This window comes from Diadema antillarum, unplaced genomic scaffold (genome assembly GCF_040938485.1).
Source record: "Diadema antillarum isolate AM-2024a unplaced genomic scaffold, OU_Dant_1.0 seq00001367_RagTag, whole genome shotgun sequence".
Taxonomy (NCBI): Eukaryota; Metazoa; Echinodermata; class Echinoidea; order Diadematoida; family Diadematidae; genus Diadema; species Diadema antillarum.
The window spans coordinates 131,223-158,289 of record NW_027272129.1 but is presented as its reverse complement, the minus strand read 5'-3'; the positions used below and the strand labels follow the sequence as shown (position 1 = coordinate 158,289).

The window sequence follows — 27,067 nt, the reverse complement described above, 5'->3', positions numbered from 1 at the left end:
CCAAGATTCGTACTTGATAAGAATGTATCTGACCAAATGGCATCATTTACTTAGGTATAGTAAAAGCAACATACAATGTTAACTTCAGGGAGATTGATTCATAACAAAAACACATTTGTACGTAAACAATGACTTACTTTCCAAGAGAAGACCTCTGTCGTCTGTTGTCATAGATGGTTCTGTATCCCGCTCCTCCATTGGGCAGGGCATCTTCTGCAGGACCCCGGGCAGCCTTTCGGTGTCTGTCGCTGAACGTTGGATACTGGACGGCTGGTTTTGGCTGGCTCAGGAGACGCTCACTGGCCACTATCCCCGTCTGTTCTTGAGGTTGCTGTGGTTGCGACTCCTGTTGAAGCTGCTGTGGCTGCACATGTTGCACAACAGGAGAATGTTGTTGCTGCAGAAGTGGTTGCTGTGGTTGAGCAGCCTGCACAATGGGCGATTGTTGCTGTTGCAGCAAGGGTTGCTGTTGTGGTTGCTGATAATGATGGGGTGCTACCTGTGATCCTGGGATTGTCTCTGTCTGGGTGATCTCTCTCACGCCTACCCTCTGATGCGTAATGGTTGGTTCCTGGCCGGCATTGGAGACTAATGCTCTCTGGGGCATAGCCTGGACTGTTCCATATGACAATGGGGGTGAGACCTGCTGGACAGTTGTGTATGCAGCAGATGGGGTAGGCGGTTGTTGCACCATGCCATATGAGACATGAGGTTGAGGTACCTGGGTCATTCCATAAGAAGGCGGAGATGTGTGAGCTGTTCCATAGTTGGGTGGAGGGGTAATCACCTCTTGGAGGGACTGTTGATGATACTGTTGGCTTGGCACACCGGTGACTGGCACTTGTTGTGGAGAGCTCGCTGTGTAGGAGAAATACGATCACAAGAAGCACAGGTCAGATCATCAAATGTAAATTACATGTGTCATAATGAGAATTTGATTCATCACACAAAAGTGATCCCAATCATTATTTCTTTGGGACGAATTCAACCAAATAAGTAAAGTGGCTGTTATGGGATCTATCTATCTATTGCTGATCTCAGCTCAGTTTAACTTTTGACTCAGTTTTATTTTGGAGATAATGGGAATTATCAGATTCTACGTTGAAAAAAGCAAAAGAAAAATATGTTATTTTGATCCACTATTTTGCTTTATACGTTGCTTTGATTGGACTACTCTGGAGAGTGAATATTGCTATAGGAAGGGTTTGCTAAGTACACATCTTCATAAGAAGATACAATATGGACCAATAATGTCTAGTTAAAGCATTATGAGCCCAACAACATTGTGGAAAGGTGCTAAATATTCATTATTGTGATAATGAAGGCATTCAGCCTCTTGTACCTTGATATGTGCTGCTTGTTGGGAGCTGTGCCTTGTGGTCCATGCCCACTGGGGTCTCAATAGGCACCACCTGGATTGGGCCCACCTCCACAGGATGCAAGCGCACCTCTGTGATGGGCTCCTCAACCACATGCTGGGCACGGGGAGGGGCCGGCAGGACTTGGGGCTCCGAGTAGGGCATAACACGGGGCTGGACCGGGGCTGGCGGCCTTGGCAGTGGTGTCTCTACTGTAGGGGGTGCTGCATTGATCTCCCGGGCATACTTAGGCACAAACGGCCTTTCCACAACTCTGTGCAGGGTGAAAGCAATGAGAACACATTATGTCAACATCATGTGAAGTATTTTAGGGTGCTTTAAATGGCAGAAAACTACATCAAATACAGCATCAATTTGGAAGGGAATCAAAATTAATTTGTTGGCCCTGTTTAGGACAAGCTGATTTTACTATAAAACACATTTCCCATAGACACCTGTCTGAGTATACTAAGAACTAGTCTTCAACGTGTTGAAATGTATGGCTGAATTTTATAACGAAATGATGGCAGGATCTATTACAAAGTCAGCATCAATGCGTATATGCATGCAAATTTATGCAAGGTGTCATCAATATTAATGTCCATGAAGAGATTCAAATCTCTCATCAAAGTGAAAATCATCATATCTAAGGGATTATGCAATAAATACCAATCCAAGGAAACTATGCAGAAAATCTGGGTAGACTTGTGAATTTGACAGTATTTCCATTGTGAAGATAACCACATCATAAGGTTTCCAACCGGGGTAAATCATATTTATCCAATATTTTGTATAAGAGCTTCTCACCATTAGGTGTTTGAATATCAATTACATTTCAAATGTCATGTTACACTAATCATGCAGCATTTGAATTAATGCAAAGAACATGTTATGTGGAGGAATTACATGACATGAGTAACTATCATCACCAAAAACAACTATATTAATCAAACAACAAAAAAGCAATATACTGTTAAAAGAGGGATATTAATGACATGAATCCATTATTGGTTTCATATCCAGTGAGACGAGATACAATGAAAATACTATTTTTTCTTCTTAATGTTCCACTTGTTGATGTCAATTCAATTCAAATAATTCTATTTCCATGTAAAGGAATACAAGGTCATAAGCATAATGATTACATGAATGACATGTCCAAATATTCCCCTCGGTAATTTGCAGTAGAAACCAACTTGCACAATGAACACAAAATTACATGCTTTCAAAAAAAGCACATCAATTATTTAAATTTGACAAAAGAAAAGCTAAATTTTCTGTGCTTTTGGCATTAAATGGATTGCGAATAATTCCATTACACTTAAATTATTACTGTGCAAACAACACACGCAAGGAAAACAAAAGTAAAAAACAACAACAATGGAACTACTGCCAAAAAAAAAAATGAACAAACCACTACCACTATAAACACAAAGCAAAACAACTCCATGCCTTTGTGAACAGAAATGACTTGACTCTCTCTATTTTCATCTCAGGAATGATCATTTTTATAAAGCAAATCTAATTTTACCTACTGTCAACTTTAGGTAATTGATTTCTCCTTCTAGACATAGATTCCTCAAACACACGCAAACAAAGAGAGGCTAGAATTGCTAGAGAAGCAACCTGCCTACACCAATTTCTAAGATTCTATTTCCTAGACATGTAATACTAACAGTACTCGCAGGGTCAAACCAAATTCACCAACTTGATCACATGACAAAGACATATGGTAATTACTATGTCTGCTCCCATGGTAACTATGAAATGGACAGATTTGTAGTTTGTACAACTATTTGATACATAGTGTATTTACAGTAAACTCCAATATCACACTTCAAGCACCAAAAAAAAAAAAAAAAAAAAAAAAAAAAAAAAAAGATTAGGTTATTGTAGTAAAACAAATTGCAACCCTTTACAAATGAAAATGGCAAACTATGTCCTAGGGGTAGGCATGAATTAGGGGGATTTTATGTTAATGAATGAATTGTGAGGGATGAACAGAGACACATGAAACTTGGTGCAAAGACCTACGGAGTTGGAAAATGCTCCTCTAAAAGATCATCAATTTTCATTGTTGGTGGAGGACTATGAAATAAAAAGTCATTACAATAGCAGGATACTATTAGAAAGAATACAAGGACTTTGTGAAAAGAACAGAAAGACACAGAGAATGCACAAGAATATATAAATGAAGCAGACATTGACTAACATACTGTATGGACCATATATTTTGCATGGTTTTCATTTTTGCAAAATATTGCAACATGCAAAAATATTAACTCTGATCCTGACATGAATGTATGAATTTGACCACTCACAAAATTACCTGAAAATCATGAATTGCAAGAAATGAGACAAGCTAAATATATATTTTTAAGGTATATCTTTATATATATAGTTGGGTTTTTTTTTTTCAATTGCATGATGACAATAACATGAATGTGATTTTAGAGCTGAGTCAACTTGCAATTGCAGCCATGTTATGAAATAATAGCCCTCATTTGCATGACATCTCTACATTGCAAATGAACAGAACTGTTCTGAAGTTCAAATTTTGAAGAGTTCCAAGGAACATTACATTGGTATCACATGTGTCAGGTAAGCTGTCAAATCAAACTGCCTCCCATTTCAGGAGACAAAAATAAAAATCATTCCACAGATTCTTATTTTCTTTCAATTTCATCACTTTCTTAGCTCTGAGAATTCATTATGTAAATGCGATACCATGACCAAAATAAATGTTCATGGTTGTGATTTTGCATTGCAACAACTCTTCTTTATTCTGGCACACTGATCACCATAACCAAACAAGGACTACTATCTTGTTGTTTTATAGAGATTTGCTTTCTGAGGCAAAAAAAGCATAGGTAAACTGAATGGTAGTAAGAAGCATTAATTATTTCAGCACAGGGTAAGGCAATGAAATAACACAAAAGCTTTATGTGATATAAAAGATATAGATAGTAAACAAGCACGGTCAGTGGCAAACGATACTGACATAATCTTTTCAAAGCCACATATGAAACTACTACAAGTTTAAAGAGAAACATTTCTTTCATAGATATCTATCAAATATGATACAACAACACCAAATATGTGTTTTTATTCTTTGACTAATAAAAAAAGTCCTACAAAGTGAAAGACACTCTAAATCAATGTAGAAGCTAAATGACAAAACCTAATGAGAAATTAAAATTGAAATCATCACAGTCTAACTATCTTGACATACAAATGACTAAAAAACTATAACATTCCATCCTGGTAAATGCCTGAATTAAAGAAAAAGAAAGAACAGAAGACAATACAACATTTTTGTTTTGTGAAATTTGATGAAAACATCATCAAACAATATTTCTGTGGGTACAAACATATTGTTGATCTTCATCCCTAAAAGCCAAACATACCTCTTTTTTCTCCTTGCCTCCTCAGCGCCCCTAAGGTCTACCTCAATGGGGGCAACCTCAACCGGCTGTTGGTTGCTACCTTCTCTCCTCCACTGGACACTGGTGGTGGTGGTGGTAGTTGTGGAGTATGGAGCTCCAGTCATCATGGCTGGTACTGGGCCAGTGGTGATGGATGTTGTACTGGTCGGAGTCAACTGTGGAATCTGGAGGGTCCAGGGTTCCGCCTCCATCCTTTTGGGAGTGGTCTTAACCTGGGGACGCTTTCCCATCCAAGGTTCACTCTCTAGATACTCCAACTGTGTCAGTGCATCCTGAAGGAAAAGACAAAGAGACAGACAAATAGATAGATAGATGGATAGATAAATAAATAGATGGATAGATAGATAGGTAGACAGGTAGATAGATAGATAAATAGATAGACAGGTGGATAGACAGATAGATAGACAGATAGATAGATAAATAGATAGATGGATAGATAGATAGATAGATGGATAGATAAATAAATACATAGATGGATAGACAGATAGATAGACAGGTAGATAGATAGATAGATAGATAGATAGATGGATAGATAGATAGATAGACAGGTAGGTAGATAGATAGATAGATAGATAGATAGATAGATAGATAGATAGATAGATAGACAGGTAGACAGATAGATAAATAGATAGAAAGATAGATAAATAGATAGATAAACAGATAGCTAGATAGAGAGGGGGAGAGAGGGAAAGGGAGGGATTCAAACGCTCCTCTTCAGACATGACACTAATGCTTTGTCAATCTTGCTTATCACAGAGAATTGATCGTAGATGTTAATGCAAAGTTGCTGATTTCACACTATCAGTCTTACATGGAATAGCAAACTTCTAAGCCACCACCCTAAAGATAAATCTTATCATATCTGTATCATGGAGAAAAAGGGTGTATTTGCATAATCTGTGCAGTACAGAGGGTATATTCAAAATTTTGTGATTTGAGAAGCATAAAGTTGTGATGGAAGCAATATGGTATATCCTGGCAAAAATTAATTTGGCAATGTTTAATACATCATTGTGAGTTTTTCTGATATTCACAAAAGTAAATGAAATAAACAGGGAGAAAACATTTCTTGCCCTGGAAAAAAACAAACATATTGCGAGGCTTACATCATCCAGTGCTGTTGGAGTCCTAGCCTGTTGTGTGTACAAGTGCACTGCAGGTGTAGGAGTAGGCACAACTGGTTCTGCCCTTGATGGGGGCGGGGCATACATCTCTGGGCCACTGTCATCAGCTGGCAAAGAAGAGTTGTCAAATGTGTCACTGTCCTGTCTCCTCATGGGGGACAAGGGGTGGGGCTCATCTGGTCCTGTCAGAGAGAGAAATATAAAAAAAAAATACAAAGAAAAAAAGACAGGAGGACAAGAGAAAGAGAGAGACAAAAGACAGAGACATCATGAGAAACGGACAAAGGATGATATACATATTTATATACTGTAAAACGAGGAATGTTCACATGCACAGAGACTCCAACCCCAAGCACCTTCTGATCTGGAGATTCTCCCGCCTGAAACCCCTAGCAAACGGGAGGCTCAAAGTTGATGTGTGCGAAGCGCGAAGTTCCTAGGGTTCTTGATGCTCTCTGGTGCTATTAAAGGCTTTTTTTTAACATACAAAAGCAATAAGTAAGAAATCCTTTCCAACGGGAGACACAGAGCCAGGGCGGGAGAAATTAAATCTCGAGTGGGAGAACGGGAGATTTTGCAAAAATTGCCGGGAGATCTCCCGTCGAAAACGGGAGAGTTGGAGTCTCTGCATACATTTTAATTTCGCGAATTCTGCAAGTGCCAAGATTCACATAATGAAAATGCACACGAAAGTTCTTGTCTACACTATAAGCATTAAATGCCAGTGGCAATTTGCCAGAATTTCATGCCACGAAAAAGGCCATCGGCTCCAATTCGTGAAAATTTCATGCCGCAAATATATCATGTTTTATAGTACATGGTATATTGTATACATATAATGGGGTAGAGAGAAATATGTTTCATCATATCTTTATTTTTCCCTATGATGTTAGTCCCAGGTACCAATCAAAATCAACATTTTGATTATATAAAAACATAGAATGTACTCGAGTGGGCAAAATTATATCAAATACATGATATGTAAAGTTATGTTGATGTCAACATTTCTACTAATCTCCACTAAATACATATTCTTCTCGTATTTCTGTGCCAACAAGTTTGCAGTGTTTGTCCACACTACTCTTGCAAGTCCATGTAACTTTTTCCCACTTTCCCATGACACTATTTTCTGGTTCCTTCATTCTGTCTGTGGTAACATATGTCACCTTTGCATATATATTATGTTTTGACAGAGGTATTAAGGATTGTTTTGTTGCCATGATCATAAATGCTTAGCCTTGCTGTTCTTTTCTACTCTCTCTAGATCTTAGTACTGACTTCAGCCATACCATGTGGGGGTGCCCCAGACATGACGATGAAAGTCTTTGTCATGTTGGCATAGGCACGAGGTCCGACCGGAAATTTGGGCGTCTTGGCTCCCGATATGCTTTCTGTGGATGAGCTCAGGTCATAGGAGTCAACTGGTTTCTGACCATTCTGTTTCTTCAGACCTTCTGTTCTATTCCAGTGCTCATTTTCCTGTGATAGATTATCACAGAAGAGAAAGAAAAACAACAGGAAATGATGCAACATGTTTTATAAACATGGTGGTCTTCCTATATCTTCATGGGTTCTAGAAAATGGGGGTAAATCCAGTATCATTCATGCTGGGAGGAATGAAAGTTAATCAGTATTCAATGACTGTCACTATTGACATTTCATTACTTATCACCTACAATATATTATGAGGAGTATGAAGGGATGACACAGTTTTGCATAAAAACTAAATGGCCGGAAATATGCACATATGAACACTACATTTTATTGGGATTGTCAAGTTTCTGGTTTTGATGGTGAGGCCGATGACATACTTTCTTTGGAAGGCCACCAGGGTTCTGCAACCACACTTCTGCGCTGGGGTCCACCAGGTTGCGCCGGCGTGGTGGGCGGTAGTACTGTTGGATGCCCGTGTCTGAATCATAGCCTGACTGGGAGTTGGTGCGGCGAGGTGGGCGAGAATTTGTCTGCTGGGCTGGAGGGGGGCTCAGTGATCTTTCCATGGAGTCTTTTGTGAAACAAACAAAAAGATGAACAGAAAAAATTACTTTCAGGGAAAGGTATTAGCAATAATCATATTTTTCAATCAAGTTTTCCTCCTCAAAAGTTTTCTTGTGGGGTTTATTGTCATCAAAAACAAAAATTGGAAGGTGATAATGCTGAAGGTTAGACTTAGTTTGTCACTATATTCTACTTCTTCATTCTTGTTCTTGGCTTCCTACAGATGGATTGCAGATACCTATCTCTCATGTTTAACACCATTGAAACATTTAACCTGCTTCCTGAGATATGGTAAGTCCCACTTTCATTTGATACATGGCATAATCAGCCTTGTTAACAATAGGTTGATAGACATATGTTGCATCATTCATACATTTTGAAAAGATGATCTATCTCAACATTACAAGAATATCTAAGCTGTCCATTAGAAAAAGTACTGAAGCCTAATAATTGCTTTATTTTGGTTTAACCCTTAGAAGGGAATCATTCATAATTGAGGGAGAAAAACTACAGAGATGGACAATTCTATTCTGCCTGATGGAATCCCATGAAAAGTGGTCATCTATGAAAAAGTATATATTCTTCTACTCACATGTCCGGTCGGCCACCACACCTTTCGGGATGTCCGTCTCCGTGGGTTCGTCAATGTGCAGATCCACTTCATCGAGCCCCTTCCTGGGCGTGGATGTGGCCTGTGGCCTGTGATTGGTCAAGTTTTGAGATGTGAAATGGTAGCTCCCATTTGATTGGAGGGTGTGGGTGTGGTGATGGGAGTTAGTCCGGGCATCTGATTGGCTGCTGTGATGATGGTGGTGAGTGGGAGCGGGAGATTGACCTCTGCACTCTACAGCATGCGTGTTACGGTTAGAGTCATCCGAACGGTATGGGTCACTCAGTTTTTGGATCTCACTGCTCCAGTGCGACAACATCTTGACAGCATCATCAAGGGACGAAAATGCATCACCCGTGCCAGTGACCTCATTATTGTTAGTCTCGGCACCAGCATACACAAGTTCATTCAACCCTGAGCTGCTCAAGCTTCGGGAAAAACTCGGGCGTGTCGAACCATGCAATCTCACAGCAGAGGAAGAGGAGGAGGGATTGCTGGAGTTAAAGGACACACTCTGTTGGGGGTTAGTGGCTTCAACATGCAGGGATTGCTTATTAAATGTGCGCACTTTACGTTCCGACTGCAGCAACTGCTGCTCGCGATGCTGAAATCTTGTGTTCTGTGAATTGACCACATGACCCACGTGTGTTCTTTCCTCCGGATGTTGTATCCTTCCCAAAGTCCCTGCATTTGTGTTTTGGCTTGGAAGAACTGGGCTGCTTGGGAAAAAGCGCTGTGTGACAACTGATGCTGGTGATGGTGTCATCTGCTGCCTGTTGTGAGAATCGTTGCCATGGAGATTGAAGCCATGAACATTCAACCGATCTTTATCCTCTGTCTTGATAGGGGCATTGCCAGAGGTCGGCAGATGTGGATCATGAGAATGGGACTTTCTGGACAGGGTGCCTGTGTCCTGTGGGGTCCTACACCGTCCATTTCCCTTTGGAGGGAGTGTTGTCAATTTCTCAAACTGCGACATGTGGGGGCGCTGTGGAATGGGCTGCACGACCTCTGACTTACTATCATTTGTACGATTTCCTTGCCCAACCCTGCTCCCTGCTATTACCTCATTCCTCAAGCTAAAATGCACCTTGCTTGATGTTTTCTGGTTACCCTCAGACCTAACCTCTCCCCTGTTGTGAGTGGACTGACCCAACAACTCTTCACCTGTGTTTTGCTTGTCTATGTTAGTGCCCTTACGAAGCTCCCTTATCCTGGTCATGACCCAATCATAAGAAGGGAGAGAGGGAGGGACTGAAGATGCTCTTGGGGGCTGTTCAGTCTCTTTTTCAAAATTTAACTTTTGAGGAGGAACCCCATTTTGTGGGAGCCCCTTGTGGTCTTCCTCCAGTTGGAAGCTAACTTTTGGTCTCTGGTTTGGAATGAGAGGGTTTGAAAGACCTGGCACACTGGATGGAGTGAGTAGAAGGTCAGCCTGCCGGAATGCTGACTTGAGGAGTGTGTGAGCAGGAGAGGATGCCACAGAGTGTGGTCCCTCATTTGACTTGGAAACTGATCCCTGAGGTAGAAACTCATATTCACCCACCCTGGGGCCTTTGGAGGGCATGACAGGGGTTTGTGTGAGGGAAGGCTGTGGCGGCTTATCCTGGCAATTATTGGAAGACTGGGTGTGGCTGGACTGGTGAATTTGGTGGTGGTGATGGTGGTTGTGGTGCCCATAACCACTGTTAGTTTGGTGATGGGGAAGAGTACCAGTTGGAGGAGGGGGAGGAAGAGGGTTACTATGGTAAAGAGCTGGAAGAGATGATGTGGAAGAGGAAGAGGAGGAGGAAAGGATAGAGGTGTCATAGACATGATCCCTGGCAGTGGAGGTGGAGATAGTGATAGGCACAAAGGCTGACGATGGTGACCGAAGGCCTGCAGCTGAGACTGCTGAGGAACTTGACCCTTGCTTTGGAAAGTTTCCTGCAGTGTAATGTCCTCCATTGGGAATCCTACTTTCCTGTGACTTCAGATGAAAGTCATGGACTTCTTCATATGGGTTGACATGGATATTGATTGGTGGTTTTCCTTGAGACACTGAGTTGGCATTTGGCTGTGCACCAATATCTGACTTCCACTGAGTAACAGGAATGGATGGATACGATTGAGACCCGTCCTGGTTGGTGACAGGGAAAACCTGTATTGTCTTCTTCCTGCGTTCTGTAGTGTTTGTAATTGTTGTTTCAGAACCATCCTTTCCAACAAATCGTGTAACGTTTTTGCTCATCACTGCTGGAGCAACTGATGAGAGATTGGATGATAATGTCTGATGCGAGGATGATTCGTAGCCTGAATCCAAGGAGACAGGACCAGAGCTGACCTTGGAGGGCATGTTGATACCATGAGGAGAGCTAGCCCCAGCTTGAATCAAGCTGCTTCCATACGATATGCCAACCTGTGATGCAAGCGCACTGCGTGCTTGGATACGCCTCAACTGCTGCTGTTCAAGGTGATCACTGCGTCTTTATTTGTGCATCATGTCAGTAGTGGCGACAGATGGATTATATTGCAGGTTGGCGAAGGATGCGTGAGTGAAAAGTCACAGGTGAGAAGGGCGGGTGAACACACACAGACCAAGAAAAACAGCAAGGATGTCAAGAGACCATGGAAGAAGGATGAGATTAAATGGAAAGGTTAATCAGTGTGGCATACCATGTTATCAACATCATCATGATACAAAATGACCGGAAAAGAAGATAAATATATTCATGATGTGGGTGTGTGAATACATACATACATACAGAAGTCAGTTTCATACATAACACTGCAACTATATGGCTGGAATTCACAAGGGTAGTTTGAATGTCATGGTAAAAGTCCAAGAATTCTGCAAATTTTGAGTGCATAAATGTGCATGTCACATCAAGTACAACAGCAGACATCCAATAATTAACTTGAGCTGATATGCACATGTGAAATGTATGTTTATTTTGCACTTCTTTTAGTTCTTATGCACTAAATTTAATCCACAGAATTTCTTGATACTACCTTTGTGAATTTAGGCCTTTGGGTTAATTTGAACACCAAAATTCCCATGAAGGCATACAACAGTGCAAACATAATGTTTCCTCTGAATATTCTTCATGATTTTTCATGATTGTTTATGATACTGTAAAATTTGAGAACACAGACTGGCCAAAGATCTTGTTTGTTTGACAATTTTTACATTCATATCTTTCATACTGTGGCTTCAGCTTAGATGGAAAGCACAAAGCAAATTCTTTTGCCTTTCTATTCCATTTCCTGGTAAGCATTGCTTTTGACTGTGAGCAGACTTCCCAAATTATGTCAGTGAACTTGCCAGTTATGCTCTTATTGCTTTCTTTATGAATTATTCTAATCATATTGGAAGATATAGTATGGATTGACTAACTAGTAGCAGCACAAAGTCACATGCATGCAAGAGTTACTCCAACATGATCATGGAAAGTTTTTCAATTTCATGCCATGTGTTACGGTTGTTATCATTCACAATGAGGTCAATTAAACTGTACAAGGAAATCCCATGTGGAGAAAGCACAGACACTGCTAACAAATGTGCATAAATATGTGTTAGGACTGATATAAAATGTGATATATATATGAAATGACCAAACCAACTCAGTCCAGAAATGTGACACCACTCAAAGTAATCAATTACCGGTATCCAGCAAGCCCTTTCCAAGTTAACTTTTATTAGAATATAGAGTTATCCCAACTTTTTTTTTTAGTATGTGTTTATTCTGCACAAGCAGGGCAGTGTGTGCAATAGAATGCTACAAATTTGTGCACCATGTGACAAAAAAAAATCTAGGACTACTTAATTACCACTAAGTCATAAAAAATTACCCGATTTGTAATATTTCAGGGTTTTTATTGTAGCTACAATGTATATACAGGATGGTCGCTGTAGTGATTTCACTGTAATGCTACCCAGCATGCCAGACTGTAAAACTGGTCATAGGGCCAACTGTGGTCAATATCCAATATTTTCTTTTAAACATGATTTTTGAAACCACAAATAAGGGATGAGAAGTCTTGACACAGCCTGCTGTGATAAGATTACATTCAACATTATTTGATAATTGTTTCTCACTTCTTTTGCTTTACTTATTGCAATAATTACAATGCTTTATTAGTACCATTGCATCTATTCTGATCTTCTCCCATTATGACTGATGAAGAAACAACTTGTGCCATTTTGTCATTCTGAAAAATTGGTCAGGGTACTACAGTCCTAAACAATACTTAAATTTCATACCAATACACTAATATCACTTCATTTCACTACTTAACCAGCTCATATATGCATTTCCAAATACTAAATGATTAAAATCTTACCAATCTGAATTCACTGGAATCATTCCTATGACTCTCACTTAAGAACAGTACCATTTCATTGTAATCAAGACGATAACTGAAAACTTACAGATAGTACAACCCATCTTGATATCTTCAAAAGTTCCAAGGATTTTCAAAATGTTACCTTTCAAAAAACATTCAAATATGTGATATAAAAACAAACTGACTTCGATAACAACAGAAATGTGAAAATGACACTATAGTTTCACACAATACGGCCTACTCTGAAATTTCCTGAAATGTGAAAATGACACTATAGTTTCACACAATATGGCCTACTTTGAAATTTCCTGGTGCTAAAAACTATAAAACAACAACAAAACACATGTATCCTAAATAGGGGGAAAACACCCTACGAAAGCACTTTTTGTTCCATTAGCAGTTATTTACATTTTTGTAAAGCCCTGAACATGAATATGTAATACTTACCCGCTGTAGAGCTGAGAGGATGCTAGAATTGGTGGCACTGGATCATATGGTGTAGCAGGTGTATGGTGAATACCTTGGTTCTTGGGAGTCTGGTCAGCAATGGGACGTTGGTAGACAGGGTCTCGAAACCTGTCATGTGTTAGGTCAGACAGCTGCCTGTTCAGTGGACGCTCATGCGGCTCCCATTCCATCTGGTTAGTGGTTGGGGTGGTGCGCTGGACATATGCCCCAGAGGGCTGGCCAGTGTTGAGACTGCCGAGTTCATCGAGAGAACGCTCCAGGTCATTTGAGATGGAGAGAGGGGAAGGTGAGATGCCTCGTCGGGCTGAGACGCCCCCGCTTTGGGGTGGAGTCAGTGACAGAGGGTCATGGGATGGGGCCATTGCATTGTTGAGGGGAGTGGTTGATGTAGAAACGTATGGTGCCTGATTAATGGGCACTGGTTGATTATTTGCATGGCGCTCACGCAGTTTCTGCTGCTGCTTTTCCAGCCAGGATGCTGAAGGGTCTTGATTAATGTTTGCTGCTGGAGGCGAGGCTACAGGTGGTGATGTGGGAGAGTTTGAGTCCCCCTCAAAGCGGACTCGCAGCTTGGGTGAAGCGCTGACTGGGGTGACGGATACAGGCTCTACCCGCTCCTGCATCGGACCACTGCCACTGGGTCCCTTGATGGGAGGCGACTCCCTGACAATGGCTCTCCCTTGCTCCCTCTCTCGTTTCTCCCGAAGCTTCTCCTGCTGCTTCCGGAGCCAGTGTAATCCCCCATCATCCTCTCCAGGACTGGAACCAATGGGGCTGGTCTGGACAAACTCCACAGGGGATGCTTTGAGTTGGTACTGGCTCTGGGGCTGGGGCTGAGGCTGGTGCTGGAGCAGGGGCTGGGGCTGGGGTTGGAGCTGGGGCTGGAACTGGGGTTGGGGTTGAGGCTGGGGCTGGGGCTGGGGCTGGGGCTGAGCTGGAACTTGCTGCACCTGCTGCTGAAAGGTGTTGGGGTCCTTCCTTACGAGCTGGAATCGCTCCTCCTTGGCTCTGAGTGGTTGGGGCTGGTACTGATTGTTGCTAAATGTTGGTGGTGACGTAGGGCCATTCACTAAGGGGTTGAGGGTTGGAGTCCTTTCTGTCACCCTACTTGCTACTGAGTTGGGTACGATAGGGGTCTCCACAGGGCCATTCATCTGTGCCACGTGCGGTGTGGCTGGCCCAGCGTTCACCGGCACTGGTCCATGGCTAATCTGGCCTGGATTGTAGTTCACCTGTGGACTTCTACTATAATTCAGGTTTGCCTGGTTCTGAGCTGGATTCAAGTTCACTGGTCCATTCTGGTCTATTCCTCCATTTGTCAGCGTCCGTTGGTGGGCACCCTTTGGTGTGACTTCGTATGTAGGGTTGTGCTGCTCCACAGTCCTTGGCACATTGATACCTCCATTCACCATAGGGGGTGCTGTGTGTTCCTGCCTCTGCTGGATCACAGGACTAATGCTCTCCTGCTGGGGTCCAAGGGGATTCCTGTTAGGGTTTTGCTGCAACTGTTGCTGTTGCTGTTGCTGCTGCTGCTGCTGCTGTAGCTGCATTGCATCAGTGATTTCCGCATAGGGATTTTCCGCATCTACTGATGCCTTTCGAGCCGCCGGTGATTTCTTTGGTGAGGCGTTGTTTACACTGGCATTCTCTTCACTAACCTCTTCTTTGACAGGAGGTGGCTTGGGTTTGGACACAGCGATTGGAGCATGTCGCAGGTCTTCACTCACACTGACGATACGCCGAGTGTGGACAGGATCATGATGAAGAACCTGGTGGGAGGGAATCCACAGACATGAACAGTTGGAAGGATGCAGAAACTTTACATTTGTATCTTTGCTACCTGACTTTTCTTTAAGTCCATAGAAATACACATGTACCAGTACATACATATATCATACAAATTCTGAAACTAAAAGTATGTTGTAACAATATATCTGATTAGGCATAGTGTGTACTCATTCAATGCACACTTTTTTTACAACTACTGAAACTTTGACACTTACAAGTGTCCCTTGTGAATAAATCTACTGTTTTCCTTTGAGAGAAATTTTCAGCAGACAGCAAGAAGGTGGAAGAAGCTTGAAGATATTTTTCTATAATTTGCGTAAAACCCAAGAAAAACTTTGCTTGAATTTAGGCAGCATTGGCTATGCTACATCAATACATCAAGGCAAGCAAACTCTTGTTGATTGGTATTGTTCTGTTTTGGTTTGGCTTTTATAATTGCTGTTATGATTTCCATCATTACATTCTAGAGTGCAGGAACTAATGCTAGGTGATTCTTTTTGAACTGGTTATTGTCTTCGCAGTACTTCTCTTTGCTTTTCTCATGACCAAATTTCTATGCTATAGAGGGAAGATTTGAAAATAAGCCATAGGAGCTTTTTTCTAACTTGCTAGCCCCAATGAGAAATCAAATGCGAGTACATTGACTGACCATGAGAAATCCATGCCAACTCATGATCATATAAGAATGGTGCCAACTTAACCAGGATGGAGGATTAAACCCTAGAGAAATCATGGATATGCTGGGTGTGGCTGTTTTGATTGACATGCCCTCTACCCACATCTTTGCCCAATGTATTGTAAGATCAAAGTGATACCTGGTTCTCTGGTGATGGTGGTGCCTGCCAGTGGGTGTTGTTGTTCACCACCATGCCACCATCCGTCCCTTCCCCAGTAATCCCCTTCAAGAGCTCATCAAGGGCCATCCTCTCCCGATAGTCCATATGCTTCTTTGGTGCCTCCCGTGGTCCATTCACTGTGGGGGCCTGATCTGGGGACAGTACATAAGGGACTGGGCTGCTACTCTCACCATTAGTCAGCTTGGGGTGGGGGATGATGGGCGACTGCTCCGGGGATGGAGTTTTCTTGACCTGGGCATAAAGGCTTCCATCTGGGGCGGGGCTGTGAGGGATGTCCAGGATCATGTTGTTGTTGTTGTTGCCAGATGTCTCATTGAGATCACCACCACCATCTGGTAGGGAGATACCCGCAGAGGAAGAGAGAAAAGAATATTAATGTGTTATACTAATTGCACCAGGAAATATCTGCATTAATAAAGAACGCTAAATGGCAAATCAAATGTCTTGGATTCAAAACAAAGGGAAAACTGCTTTCTTCCATCAGTATTTCAAGAGACTGTCAGACATGTAGGCATACATTATCTGGTCATTATATTGAGGAATAAAAACCCACAAAAATCATCATTCTTCATAGTGCCACTAAAAATCTAAAGCTCCCTATTGATAGCTGTATGCACATCACAGATACCTTCTGGTCCCTCGATGATGTCATTGAAGTGCTCATAGGAGTCCCATCGGATGAGGGGATCATCAATGAGCTCTGATGGGAAGGATGCCCCAGGGACGTAGTCACTTCCATGCAAGGCATCATGGGAAGAAGAGAAGATGAGCTCCACTTTAGTGAAGTCTGGGAAACGGGCATCTGATGAGGAAAATATGTAATCCAACATAAAGAAAGTGGTTTTTTTTACTTGCACAAGCTGTATCAAAAATAATATGCAGAATGTTCTGCTAATTTAGATATTCAACAAAAGCTTCATATACCTAAATACAATGTATATATTGATATAATTTTTTTTAAAAATTACCATGAAATGTGTGACAGAGAAGTGACTGACCATCATCTAAGCAAATAGACTGAAAAAGGAAATTGAGGGAGACAAAAAAACAACAACAAATGGATAGATTGACAAATATCCAGAAATATAAGAGATAAAATATGAAAGATAAAAGTCAAAGGTTAAGAGAGAATATATATATTGTGAAATAAATCAGAAAGAATGGTAGGAGTGGTATAACATCAATATAGTCCCACTGACAGAGATTTGTGATTGTCTTCTCACCTGTGCATGCATCATCCAGCTCCTGCTTCTGGAAGACCAGTCTATACTCCATGACGGCTGTTGTGTGAAACTGGCACCTGAACACAGTGTCACGTGTCGTTGAACGGAACTTCTTGTGATAGCACTTCACCTGCACCATAACACAAATAGATACCTCATCAGTTTTCAGATTTGGATGTTCAGTTACTTCTCCTGCAGTGACAATTTCAAGGCTTCACTTCTATGTCTCTAGATAACTTTTCACTTGCAAAAATCACCCATGGTAAAATAATGGGTTAGATCAACAATCATTTGCAACTGGAAAAGCTTTTGATGGCTTTGAATATCATGCTATCTCACTGCATACACCACATACTTCACAAATTGGGACTTGTAAGGCAATTTCACAAGTGGTTGAATTCAGGGAACTGGTTCAAAAAAGTTGTCAGTCTCTGACAATATTAGTAAAATCCTTGGTTTTGATTGGCTGAGAAGCTCTGGTCACTAGCTGTTACTATGGTAACTGTCAGAGACTAACAACTTGTTTGGGCTGACAGCTTTCATAAAATGGTGCCCTGAATGAGAAAGGAGAAAGACATATCATAACTTTTAAAGAAAAATTTGCAATTTCCCACCTTGGAGATGAGATACTATGGACTTGAGTTATAGGAGGTAAATATTATTGCAAGCTGTTAATTTTGTAAGAGTTGGACTTGTAAAACATAAGACATAGCAATATGTACCACATTACAATTTACAGATATTTATTTTGCGTGTGTGTGCTCTGTGAATTACGTTTGATACACATTAAATGCTGCAATAGTTATTCAAAAGCAATCTACATCCAATATAAACCCTTTATTTCTACTCAATTATGATAGGTCAATAGTAGTAGGCTATCCCTAGTTAGTGATGGATCATTAGGTCCCACATGTTCATGTTCTTGATGTTCAAGAAATCTCAATAATGTTATTTCTGTGAGGGCTCAAACACATGTTATTGTCATACTTACAAGGATATCTCCCCTCAGAGATAGGGCCCTTTCCGGTGTGATGGCAAATCGACTAGTTCCTTCGGGTACAGTACTAAAGAAACAGACAAAAAAAAGCAATATTTCGACATCTCTGTGCAAACATCCTCAAAAGTAAGAAGAGAATCATTGCTGAACACGCCCATCAAACTTCCTTCAAAACAGGAAATATGGGACAATATAAAGATGAAAAATCTTACAGATGCTTGAAAGATTTTCTCTAAAAAGGGAATGAATGGCAGATGAAAGATCTTTAAGGATGTCTGTGGGTGTGATTCCATAATCTCAAAAATACTGATAACAGATAAAGAAAGAGGATGATAGCAAACAACACTGAAACTCTGAATTGTGATATCTAATAATCTAATCTCATATGGATCATATGACCTTGCAGTTGTTCCAATGGGGAAAACATCCTTGATGATCTCACGTCAGGAAACAGAAACTCCTTTCCCAGAAAGTTATGGAATTCAGTATCAAAGAATGGATTTAGGTTAGAACGCAAAGATCCGATGAATACTACAGGCACTATTGATTCACTTTCCATCAACATCTGTAGGAAGAGCAGAAACTAGATCTGGATTTTGTCAAAAATACTCACTAGACTCCCGATGTGTACACAGGATGCATGCCCTGGTAGATTCTCACAAATGGTCTGCAGCCTGGATAGTTAGGTGACAAAGAGATGACAATTTTTCACTTACTAATGAACCCATAAAGAGGAAGACAAAGTAAATAGAATAAATCACAAATTAATTACTATGGATATCCATCAAATAAAATCTTATGAGATGCTTCTCTCTCTCTCTCTCTCTCTTACAATGTACTTTGAGGCTTTACTGTGAAGGAAGCTGGTTTACTACTTACATGGTATGAATCATATGAGGATTAGAGTGAACATTTGTGTAAAATAAAGAATCAAAAAAACATTTGATAAAACAATGCCAACTAATGCACCTCTGCATATCAAACTGTCTTTGAACAAAACTGGAGGTACGTACAAAGTAAATGTCATGATGTTATTTTTAGAAGGCTTGGCTAAACAGTAAAATTTCAGACTGAGGAGACTTTTAACATCCCAAACTCTACTTGGGACTCCCCAACTCCACTGCACCCAACTAACATGAATGAACATCAAACATTGCTATATCTTGAGTCATTATGTAAATGACACAACTTTTAGAAAATGACCCTCATATCTGACCTGGACCTTCATTGGATTTTCCCCTACAATCTTACTGTTTACTTCCCCTACGATGCTACATTTCTAATGAAAGTTTGATCGCATCTCGCTTAAAATTGTAACTTGAAATTTTGCCCTAAAACCACACACAGACAAAATTTTTTATCGATAGGTGTAAATGCAGTCAATAGGTTTTTATGCAAACTTCAGAAGAAAAAAAAGAAAACATAGATAGGAGTGTAAATCTCTTACAGAATATAGGAATGATGTAACATTCTCTATTTGAACTTATGCTGCCATTCACAAGTTTTATATTCTCTACCTCCATTTGAGTCATAGTTAGGCACGCCGTGAATCACAATGTGGTGCAGGAACAAGGGGGCGCTGTTGATCTGGATGGAGTTTGTGAGCAGGCCAGTAAAATAATCAATGTAGCGCCTCTGGGAGGGGTGCATTGAGTTTGCTGCCTTGGCATCCAAGAAGCGCTTCATGGCAAACCGGTCCATGGAGGATTCAGTACTAGAATTGATGAACGAGGGAGATGAATGTCAAACTTTGCTTCTTCACTATAATTGATTTTACATTCATTGAAGGCAGTTTCATGTTGCCCTTAATATAGATTTCTAAAATGATATTCGTTATTTAACCTCATATTATTTAGCATTTTACAGCACATTAATTTGCATAAACTTGTAGCTGGTAATAGATGAGTCAAGTTAAGTAAATGAATTACGGGTATATGGCAGATGTGCTGACACAAAACAGAGAACGAATATCAACAATTCATTTAATTTGAAGATGGCTTTGCTAGCAAAAGATATGAAGGCATTTTGAAGGGGAAAAAAACGTTAAAAAACAATAAGTCAAGTAGATTAGGTCAAGGGCAATCATCTACTTACTTTGAAGTGATGTGCATGTAGTTCATGAATGCAGACACCACAACTCCAATTGGACCTCGACCACCCTAGAAAGAGGATAGAGATTTGTGGAATATTACACAAATGATGCTCTGCACATAACACACAACACAGACTCTTATCAATTTTTAAATGGTTCTTGCAAGCACTTGTGTATGAAGTTACCTATATATACATGTCTTTTCATCATTACATGTATTTTACTATCTACCTACATTTCAAAATATAACACATATATTTACATACACACAAGTGCATTCAATTCATTTCTTAATTCTTTCTTCCAAAGTACAAAAGAAAATGACAGATAATCTTGAGTAAACATTGGTAAACATACATATTTTATGTATCATTCTGTGAATGTATTAACATGTACCTCAATGTCTCTGTTTGTTTGAAAATGACAGCTTAATAGGCATACTGAGTTTGTTTGACATTGCAGCATACCTCTCTATGCTACAATATATCAACGAGTGCAAAATTGTACATTAGTTTCTTGACATCAACATAGCACACTCTGTATATTTTGGCATATCTACCCACCGATATATCTTTTTCAATCGGGCTGGCCTGCAGTGACTGTTTGTATATGAACATATCTTTCAATCTCAGGCAATGTTTATGTTTCCATTCATCTATCAACAACTATAAACTGTTTCTTGTCCTATCTCTCTCTCTGCATCTCTCACTCTCTGCTCCTGCCTTCTCTTGCCTGCTCTTTATCAGTTTCCAGGAAACAAAAAAATCAAAAACCTTTTCCAGTTTCAAAGGCATTTGTAAGTTGACTCACAGTTGACTTCTCATGTACTGTTAAAGTGAAAATCTTTGTGGCGTTTCTGAAACTTCCTCTTTTGTATGGTCTTGTTTTCTTTGTTTCACTTAAATTCTCTCCCTTCAAGACATCTGTGGGGTATATCTTTAAAGCTGAACCTACCTTACAATGAAGGACCACCACATTGTTGGGGTTAGTCTTCATCCAAGTCTCAATCTGTTTGCAGATACTGCACAGCCTCTCCAGGGGTGGGGCGAGGACATTGGGCCATCCCAAGTCACGCACCTTCAATGAAATCCAGACAACATTCACTCAGCAAAATCAACATTGTTCTACTCCCTTCCATTATGAGTACTAAAATATCCCCCATCAAGACTTTTTTTTTTGCTGAAAAGCAATATATTCAATGTCATCTAAACAGTTCAGAAGGGGAGGTAACCTTACATGTCACAAGTTATAACAAAATATCATCTGTTGAGAATGAGAAGGGCTTTAAGTTGTCTTGAACACTATGGGTTTAGTGGCAACTTAACGCCCGTGTCATTCTCAACCGACGATATGTCAGGTATATTCTTCATGCACTTCTCTTAATTTGTGGGAACACAGTCAGATTCTTTGTTAAAATACAAAAAAAAAAGAGTGGCTCACAATCCATTAAATTACAATATCTTGCACTGTGGATAGGAATCAGTATAGGTATAAGATAGGTATAAGTATGCATTACTAATGAAATCTTCTCTGCCATTCAGAGTAGGTGGTTGTGACAAATATTCACTGATGTGTGAAAACATGGGGCAACTTTACAATTCTGTAAGTTTCTTATTTCAGGTCTGATTTTGATGAAGTCTCTGCCATTATGTCTATTTGACTTTACCCTTCATTACAAAAGAAAAACCAATGACTCAAAAATGGTGTGAAGCTGCACAGTAAAGGCAACAAACTTCCAAAGTTTCTCAAAATCTTCTCTGAAGAATGGCATACTGGACTAGAATATGTAAAATTCAAGCTCATATCACCAATATGTTCCCAAATGAGCACTGACTGCAATCATTCTTTTATAGATTTCTTTAATTGTGCCAATTAACTCTTCTTGTAATCACAGAAGACATGAATCAGTCTCATCATTCAAATGACACATATACAACATGGGCTGAATGTAAATGATGCATGTGTCCTGCAATTTTATTTGTAAGATTTGATAAATGCATTTCTCTCTAAGATTCAATTTCCACCCCATGATACTTAGAAAATGATGATTACTTGCATTAATGTGTTCATTGCTGGTCGGAAGTACACTTTTAGAAACAAGATGTGAAAGGAATATGAATGACTGACATCATTAGTATGCCTTCAATGAGGTTTTGATGACTGTAATGTGACATGAATTCATTAAATAAAGATCTGTTTTCCCTCTTGGCCAGCATTTGCCATGAATCACCTTCTCTGATGAAGAAACTTGCAACAAATCAAACTGCATTTAGCAACTGATCCAAAAGCCTCATATTCCTCAAGGGTTCAATGAGAGCTCTTTGTCTTTGTTTTGCATCAACATTTCACATTGGCTTCTGGCAATACAATCCCCCATGTCATTTGATTTGCATTCCACTCTGCTTAACATTAAGTGATGAAGAAATATCAGAACATGAAGTGATGAAGAAATATCAGAGTGACAAGAAAAGTTCATTGACACAATGGGGTTGTTTGATATTTATACATGTATCTTCACGAACAGAAAAGACTGTAACTCAGCATTTTGATATTCTGTGACACATCACTACTTGAATACTTTATGAAGTAACCACAAAACAACATGTCTCTTAGTTGTATTTGCCAATCACAGATTAAAGGAATAAAGAAAGAGTCATTTCAGTCAGTCAGATTTGACTATTTATAGTCACTTCCTCAATAGCAACAAACAAGCAGCACACAGAGATAACCAAGGTATTAAAAACACACAAAAACACCCTGATTTGTAAATCGAGGAGAGATTGAAGAGCTGGCTAAGAATAAAAAAAAGTCAGATGAAGTTGATGGACAGCTAGAGAAAGGGAGAAGAATGGGGAGGGAGAATGCTTGTGTGGGAGGGGGAGTGGGAGGGGAAGAGAGAGAATAAATGTGCACCTCTTGGTTGAGCTTGGCGATATCATGTCGCCTCCTGGAGAGGTTGAAGACGACGTAGCTGTTTTGATGCTTGTTCTGCAGCATCCGTACAACATCCCGCAGGTTGCTACGGTACTGGTTCTCCAGACCACCAGCGGGGAAAGACACGGCTGGAGAAGACAAAGGTAAAGCAATGTGAGGAAAAACACACCATGATAGAATGAGGGAGATGGAGTTTACTTCACATATCATGATGAGGCAATTATACTTCAAACCTTCTGATTATCAAAAACATATTTGCTGTCACACAGGTCATGGTAGAATAAGATCTACGACACGATTACAAGTCATATCACCACTACCATGAAGTTATACATAGAGATGTAACTGATCTGTTAGAAGCCTGTGGTATCTGAATTGGATGAGAATTGTTGTGGCAGCATCAAATCTCAAAGTCCATTGAAACTGGGGATCATATCTATATCCATCTATACATATCTACTGTCAGATTCTACAGTACAAGAGTAATATGGGGGCAGCCCATATCAAAACTCAATGCTGAGAAAATTATTGCACTGTACTATGAAGGTTACTCATTTTTCACGAATGATTTTCAAAGGGCAAACGCATGATTTTTAACGATGATTTAGATACTCCCTAACACAGGGTTACCATAGCAACTCTGTAGCTCGCTGACTGTAAAAGTGGAAATTTTCGCGGTGTTGAAAAGTATCATGTACTGTAAAAGTGGAAATTTTCGCGGTGTTGAAATTTTCGCGCATTTCGCGCAACCAGAAACTAGCGCGAAAATAAAAGCATGTGAATATTTTTGCTTGCCATATATGTTCCTGTGCGTGATGTCTTGATTCCGCGGAATTAAAAACACGCGAAACTCTTCTAACCCGGCCAAGCGTGAAAAATTAGTCACGCGAAAATATCTACTTTTACAGTATGTCTCTATCAAGACACAAAATGTACCAAAACTTTTATTGCACAGTACTGTAAAACATGATATAATCGCGGCATGAATCTTTCGCGAATTGGAGCCAACTGCCTTTTTTGCGGCATGAAATTTTCGCGAACTGCCACTGGCATTCAATGCACATAGTGTAGACAAGAACTTTCACGTGCATTTGAATTTCGCGAATCTTGGCGCTCACAAAATTTGTGAAATTAAAATGCACGCAAACATTCCTCGTTTTACAGTATTTATTTTCTGCAACATAATTGATGTGTGCAACTTACCAATTAATCTCTCAGTAATGTAATCCACTTCTATTTCAAACGAGTACCTTACAAGTCCATCTCCACTCCTGAAAAGCAACAAAAATTTTATATATTATGCGTAAAACTGACAAAGATACCCTCATTTGGAATTTGAGTCTTTAGCAAAGACAAAAGTCATACAATTTCAATCCTTGATTGCCCCTCTTGTTTGGGATCTTTAGAGTGAACATGTACAAAACTTACATGCACAAGATTGTGTTCACACACACTGTGTGCAGTTTCCTCCTTTATTCTGGCCAGATATTTACTTATATTTGTTGTGTACATAACACTTTGACATGAAAATATAATTCTTGCCCACAACTTTTGTTTAAATGGATTGAAACATAATACTGTTTCAGTGATATTCCAATGTGTATTCTGGCTAATGATGTCAAATGATTTTCATACTGATGTTATCAATTTCATTTGTCATTGGGTTCCTGAGAAGAAGAGAAAGAAAGTGCACTTACCTCTACCAAATAATTTTTATTTCTCAAAATATATGTTACATGTACATCTATCTACATTGATACAGATGTTATGCAGGCTTCTATGTGTTGGTTTGAAACCAAGTTATTATGACTGCATAAGAAAATTAATTTGAAATGAAGTTACGGGAGATGAAAATGGAAATGGACAGTTTCAAACTTGTTGTCATTTGTTCACACACGTTACAAAACCTCCTTGTGTCATGTATCACAAGGGAAATCAAGTCTGGTGTAGCCACTAGAATACAGGACAGTTTTGGTGACAAAAAACTGTGACCCACTTGATTCCGATGGTCTTGGTGTGCGTAACTTGTGGTTGCATCATGTTCATGGTGGTCGGTGCGTGTTGTACATTGGCCACAGAGTGTTGGACGGTGACAGTTGCCTGTTGCAGCTTGGGTGATTCTTGGTGTTGCAGATGCTGTTGCTGATGTTGTTGTGGTTGCTGTTGCTGTTGCTGCATCATTTTCTTGGTCACAGGCACTGGTTGCAACTTGGGGGTTGAAGGAGGGGTTGGTGAGGTTGGTGTGGAAGGTGCAGACGGTGACCTTCGGCGGCGGTTCTCACTGGGTGATCCTATACCACTCTTACCTTCTGGTGATGTCTGGATAAATTTGCATGAGGAGAATGAATGAAATGTATGACATTCTTTTTTTCCTGACTTTTTAGAAATCAGGATATGAAAAGGTTAAATGTAATGGAAACTTGGAAAAATGTTTTTATTACTATTTTTCTAGTTCAATTCGTGATCTCCCATTGCGAAGAAATTAAGTCTCAGTTTCTGGCATTTTGTGAATTGAAGGCAAAACATTCATCAATTGTCAGTACAGAAAGCCTGAATGTGAGGCAAACACAATCATTTGGCTGACAGAATTCCAACAGACTTAATGAAACCATGGTAACATTTGGTGCTGCTTACTTTTAACTCAGTTGGAGCTAGAGCTTTTGCAACTACTTCTGCAGTTTCATTGTAATCATTCTCTTCGTATAATTTCATCACTGTGGGATCAGACCTCTCACATTCTTGGAGTTTTTGAGACATATAGGGAGAACTGGTGGTATCAGGGGTGTTGATAAAGGAGTTTGAGGGGTAGGGTAAGGTAGTTAAAGGATAGAGAAGGGTGTTTGGAGGGTAGAGAAGAGTGGTGTTCAAGGGTAGGTAAGGGGTACATCAAGCTGGTGGAGAGTGGGGGTGACAAGGACGTTTAAGGAGTAGAAGAGGGCAAAGTTAGGAAAGGAACTGAATAGCAAGGGAGCATCTTTGGGAGGGGGTGGGATGGAAAGGTTGTTTATAATAGCAGGGAGGGGGAGAGTACTGTTACCTGGACAACTAAGCATATTACTTGCATGTTGTTCCTGCCTTATAAACAAGTGTGTTCCCACATCAGGTGATGATTGTACGAGACACATTGTCACTCTTTATTAAGATTATCTCTTCATGGAGATATTGCCTGATACTTTTTATCTGATAGCAAATGAGATACTTTTCTGGACCAAGTTTTCTCTTTTCAGATTGAAATTTTCCTCATGACCTTAACATTTACTTCAAAGGTCAGGGGTTATCTTCACCCCCACTACCAATTTCATTTGCAGAAAAAAAAGTTAGAGCCAGTGGAATATAATTCACTCATCTGCATCCCTTTCAGACCTAGATAATTTCTGATGTGTGCACCAGTTTAATTTTGTTGGTCTGTAGATTTTCCCTTATTTAAAAGGAAAGTCCACTCTGTGTTCAAGTGACTCAGAGAGATAGGTCAAAGAAATACTGTAACTGGACATTTTCGTGGTGTTGAAATTTTTGCACATTTCGCACAACCAGAAACTAGCGGAAAATAAAAACATGCAAAGATTTTTGATTGCTATATATTCCAGTAGTTAATGTTTTGATTCTGCTGAATTAAAAACACATGAAACTCATCTTGGCTGAGTGCAAACGATTACTCACATTAATACACCCACTTTTACAGTATTGTATATGCCACACAATTAGTGAGGTTCTCATTTTTGTAAATTTCACATCTCTTGTGGTATTAGTGAATTTAAGGATGTGCGAAAATATAAACTCTGATCTTGACATGAATGTGACATGCAAGCGTACATTTTTGTGTTCATTAGTGTGCTACACAGTTGC

At 40.0% G+C, this 27,067-nt stretch overlaps 1 pseudogene; it reads right to left on the bottom strand.

The window, feature by feature from the left end:
* The window catches only part of LOC139708703 (tensin-1-like), a 210,337-nt pseudogene that overhangs the window by 69,884 nt on the left and 113,386 nt on the right, over positions 1-27,067 (bottom strand).